The sequence below is a fragment of the Triticum urartu genome, chromosome 1, assembly GCF_003073215.2.
Source record: "Triticum urartu cultivar G1812 chromosome 1, Tu2.1, whole genome shotgun sequence".
In the NCBI taxonomy this organism is placed as follows: domain Eukaryota; kingdom Viridiplantae; phylum Streptophyta; class Magnoliopsida; order Poales; family Poaceae; genus Triticum; species Triticum urartu.
The window spans coordinates 30594603-30600209 of NC_053022.1; the positions used below are offsets into that span (position 1 = coordinate 30594603).

General features: G+C 41.6%; 1 pseudogene; it reads left to right on the forward strand.

Moving 5' to 3' along the window:
* The first annotated feature begins 723 nt into the window (after positions 1-723).
* Positions 724-3990, forward strand: LOC125532644 (annotated as a pseudogene).
* The last annotated feature ends 1617 nt before the right edge of the window (positions 3991-5607 follow it).

Sequence of the window (5607 nt, forward strand, 5' to 3'; positions counted from 1 at the left end):
CCACTTGAGCTTGGATTTTTGCTTCAGCTTGTGTGGTCAAGATGTTGCTTGGCTGTACAGGCTTTGAATTCAGCAAAAGCTGCAGCCACTGCCTCATTTTTCCTCACACACATGACTTCCAGCAAAAGAATTGCAGTCCAGGATTTGTATTGACCACAATTTAATGCTGATACCTTTATTTCTACCATAGATAGAATTCCAACATGGATTTTTTCCGACAATTCCAGTTACGAGTCCAATTTCGTTTGTTCTCTATACTTACTGAAAAGCAAATAAGGAAACATTTTAGAGAATAGCTTAACACACATCACAACTGAATACAGGTTGCATGATCAAATAAACAACAAATACAGGAGATGCCATCAAATGAAAACTCTACTACGATGTTAACTCAAGTCCATTCAGGAGGGGAATTGGGGAAGATACGAGTAGGCATACACCATAGGTGCCTTCTAGGTATCCCTGCCTTCAATTGCCATGTGTCATTTTTATGAGAAAAAAGAAAAAGGAAAAATAGGCTGCCGACGCTGAAGAAGAAAAACAGGCTGCCCAGCAGCAGCTGCCAAAGGGGTGTGCTAGCGTCCGAACAAGAGCTAATAGGCATCCAGCTGGCAGAGATTGAGAAAAACACTGGAGAACAGAGGACCTCGAAACACTAGTTAAGTATAAATACAGTTGCAGTGTGTGCTGAATCAAATTCCCAACCAAACACAACATGCAAACACCAGGCAGCAAAATGGGAACTCCCTTGACACCATTGTTGTACCTCTGCCTACTGCTGGTGCCATGCCTTCTTCTCTTGCAAGAAGCACATGCGGCGCGCCATGGAGGGATCTCACTGAGGTCTCAACACATGGCCCTCCTCCACTGGAAAGCTACACTCGCGAGCCCACCGCTGCAGATGAGCTCTTGGCATGAAAACACCAGCCCATGCAACTGGACAGGCATCATGTGCACTGCTGTTCTCCATGGCCGCCGCATGCCCTGGGTGGTGACCAACATCTCCCTACCAGATGCTGCATCCATGGCACTCTTGGTGAGCTCAACTTCTCGGCTCTTCCATTCCTCGCATATATTGACCTTCAGAACAACACTCTCCATGGTGCACTACCGCCTAGTATCAACTCCTTGTCAGCACTTTCAGTACTTAGCCTTCCCTACAACCAGCTCACAGGGAAAATTCCTTGTGAGATTGGTGACCTGCAAAGTCTCATGTTACTTGATCTCTCATTCAACAGGCTCACAGGACATATCCCTTCATCTCTGGGCAACCTAACAATGTTAACTGATCTTGTCATTCACCAAAACATGGTATCAGGTCCCATTCCTGAGAAGATTGGAAGTCTTGTCAACCTACAACTTCTACAGCTAAGCAATAGCACCTTAAGTGGTTTGATACCAAAAACCCTTGGAAATCTGACCCAACTAAATACTTTAGCCCTATTTGGTAATCAACTTTCAGGGCCTATACCCCAAGAACTAGGAAGGCTAGTCCATTTGCAAATTCTTCAACTTGAGTCAAATGATCTTTCAGGTCCAATTCCAATCTCCATAACTAATCTTACTAAGATGAACCAACTTTTTCTCTATAAAAATCAAGTCACAGGTCCAATACCTTTAGAATTGGGCATCTTGCTGAATCTCCAAGAATTAGACTTGTCTAACAACCAAATATCTGGTTCTATTCCTGACGGCATAGGAAACATAACCAAGCTAGCACTACTACACCTCTTTGATAATCAGATAACAGGTTCCATCCCCAACGAGATTGGCAATCTGATGAACCTCGAAGATTTAAACTTGTCTCAGAACCAAATTTCGGGATCAATACCGAAAACTTGTGGGAAATTGCAAAGCATCCAAGAAATACAAATCTTTAGTAACAAATTATCAGGTTCTCTTCCTCAAGAGTTTGGAGATCTCATAAACCTTCTTAACCTTGGGTTGTCTAACAACTCACTTTCAGGACCTTTACCTGCAAATATAATTTCAGGCAGCAAACTTCAATATCTCGGTGTCTCTCATAATATGTTTTTAAAGACATGTACGAGTTTGACTAAAATTGACCTTTCGTCGAACCAACTAACAGGAGATATATCTCAGCATTTTGGTGTATATCCACAACTCATATAGATGAGCTTGGCATCGAATAGACTGTGTGGGCAGATCCCACCAAATCTAGGTGCATCTACCCGACTAACAATACTAAATCTAGCAAAAAATATGCTCACAGGTTCCATACCTCCAATCCTTTATAAATTGTCCAACCTAGAAAAACTAAGACTCGATTATAATCATCTCAGCGGTGAGATTCCACCAGAAATCAGGAGTTTAACTAATATATATAGCCTGAACTTATCATGGAACCAATTATCCGGATCCATACCTACACAGATAGAAAGCTAAACAATTTAGGATACCTTGATATATCTGGGAACAAACTGAGTGGATCAATGCCTGAGGAAATAGGGGCATGTACAAAACTACAGTCCTTAAAGATCAACAACAACAAGTTTAGTGGGAGTTTGCCTGGTACAATTGGAAATTTAGGAAGCCTGCAGATCATGTTAGATGTGAGCAACAATAACCTCAGTGGTGTGTTGCCGCAGCAACTTGGGAAGTTGGAGATGCTAGAATTTCTGAATTTATCACATAATCAGTTCAGTGGCAGCATTCCATCCTCCTTGGCAAGGATGGTGAGCCTTTCAACACTCGATGTGTCCTACAACGACCTGGAACGACCAGTCCCAACAGCCCGGCTACTCCAAAATGCTTCAGCAAGTTGGTTTCTTCCCAATAAAGGTTTGTGTGGTAACCTCTCTGGCCTGCCACCTTGTGATTCAACTCCAGTAGTTGGTCACCATGAGCGAAAGACACTTGGTTTGCTTTTGCCAATTATTCCTGTGGTGGGTTTCGGCGTTGTTGCTACAATTGTTGTCATAATAATTCTTAGTCGTAACAAGAGAAAACCACTGGAAAGTGTTGCTGCTGAAGGAAGGGACCTATTCTCCGTTTGGAATTTTGATGGAAGATTAGCATTTGATGATATTGTAAGGGAAACAGAAGACTTCGACGAGAAGTACATCATTGGAACAGGAGGATACGGCAAAGTCTACAAGGCACAACTCCAAGACGGGCATCTAGTTGCTGTGAAGAACCTTCATCAGACTCAAGAAGAGTTGGATGACGAAAGAAGATTTCACAGTGAAATGGAAATCTTATCACAGATCCGACAACGAAGCATCGTCAAAATGTATGGATTCTGCTCCCATCCAGTGTATAAATTTCTTGTCTACGAGTATATTCAGCGGGGCAGCCTTCACGGGACATTGGAAAATGAGGAGCTAGCAAAGGAATTAGATTGGCAGAAGAGAATTACTCTTGCAACTGATGTGGCTCAAGCAATATCTTATTTGCACCATGAATGCAGTCCACCCATAATCCATCGAGATATCACGAGCAACAACATCTTACTTGATATAACCTTCAAGGCTTTTGTCTCGGATTTCGGCACAGCAAGGATTCTTAAGCCCGATTCATCAAACTGGAGTGCACTAGCAGGAACATATGGCTACATAGCTCCTGGTATGTACAAGTATAACCTTTCTTCTCACATCAGAAACATTCATGTCAGTTCATTTGTTCCTAATTCTAATGTTTTGATTTTGTGCAGAACTATCATACACATCTGTTGTGACAGAGAAATGTGATGTATATAGCTTTGGTGTGGTTGTGCTAGAGCTAGTGATGGGGAAGCATCCAAGGGATAAATTAGGCAGTAGTTTGCCAAGCGGGAAACAAGCTATGCTGGTGAAAGATATTTTGGACCAACGACCGACCACACCAACAACAACAGAAGAGAACAACTTATCTCTGCTCATTAAGCTGGCCTTTTCTTGCTTGGAATCTTCTCCACAAGCAAGGCCAACCATGCAGGAGGCACACCAAACACTCATATGCCTTTCAGCGCACTTACATTACAGCAAGTAAAGGATATATGATCCGAATCCTAGTGAGAAGCCATGGTCAATCGTAGTGCAAGCTGATTTAGGTTTCCGTTTTGCTTCGAGTCACTCATATGCCACCTATATATGTTATAGTATGAAACCCATTCATGTAATCTTGTAGGTTTTATTTCTAGTAACAATAAAACTGGTCCATGCAGCGTGAGCCTGTTCACGACAAGGCCAGATCAGTAGCTGTATGCTGTTACGATCACCCTGTGGGATGGCACGAATACCGACCGTAGTGGCTTAGAACTTGAGGCATGGTCAAGGGACGTGGGATGGCACGTCTGTGAAGCTTGGTCATGGCCCAAGATTAGGATCTTTGTGTTAGCTAGTTGAGCTCATGAGCTGTTCAAATAAAAAGGAGAACAAAGCAGAAAAGCTGCAACGCTTTATGCAGCACAAATATCCTGAATGTTCACTAATTCTTCTACCTCCCGTTTTTGCTCCAACAATATATACCTCGGGATGAGTTGATGATTCATTGTAAGTCTATGTCTTTGTAGATACTCTCTTGATACAGTGAAAGATCACCATTGTGTGCCTGTGTTATTTCCCGCAAATATTTTCCACGTAAAAATTAGTGTATCGTCTTCTTGATATTTTGTATATTTGTTTACTTGCCCATTTCTAACAGGCATTCATATGATTTGTTTGGCCGGTTGCTTGTAAAATGTATGTGGTCTCTATGCTTATATTTGTTTAGATGTAATACCCATATGTGACACTTTCTGTCGGCTGTTGTCTGCCAGGGTACTTGGAATGGGGTACAGATATTTGTCTCTTTTTATCTACCTTTGCTCCCACAAACATGATGAAAAAAAATGTAATCCAAAAATGGCACTATATCATTTAGTTCCGATTTATTGTTCTACAGGAATCAAAGTAAAATACCCTGAGCAAAGAAGAAACAATCATAATGATCAAGTGGTCAATGCGCAGACGAGAACAAATGAATGTAAACGCGTGGAGCTAGGTGCATAAAAGAAGAAAATTACCATAGTACTAAGTCAAAAGGACTTACAGAGGGCTGTAGGGCAGGAGTGTGAAGTCCTTTGTCCTCATGATGTAGCATTGTATCCAGGAGTATGTAGTCCATGTCCCTAGGATGGAACAGCAAATAATTTACAGCTAAACTTAATTTCAAGCTTTGGTTGTCGAGATTGACATGGAGCACGGATACAATAAGGTGTGATGAAAAAAATAAAACATAGCAGCAGCATTTTCTTGACAATGGGAAGAAATTTCTCGAAGTAAACACATAAATGTACAGAAGAGGAGTTATGATACCACTCGAAAATATTACGATATCACTTGATCAGAAGGTATTGCACCTTCTGTGATAGCAATACTACTGCTACAAGCATCGAAGCTGATTATCACCATTATCATGGACAGAGAAGATCTATCCCCCGTTTTTAAGATACTTAACACGAGAAGCTTCATCTAGCTCATGCCAGACAACCAACCAAACATGTACAAGCAAGGCTCCTGTTTACCTGTATATAGTAGGCCTATAGTCTGTTGCCTCACTGCTATAGTTTTTAAATTAATAGACACCTTATACACCAACGTTCCAGGCGTGCCAAATACTCCAACA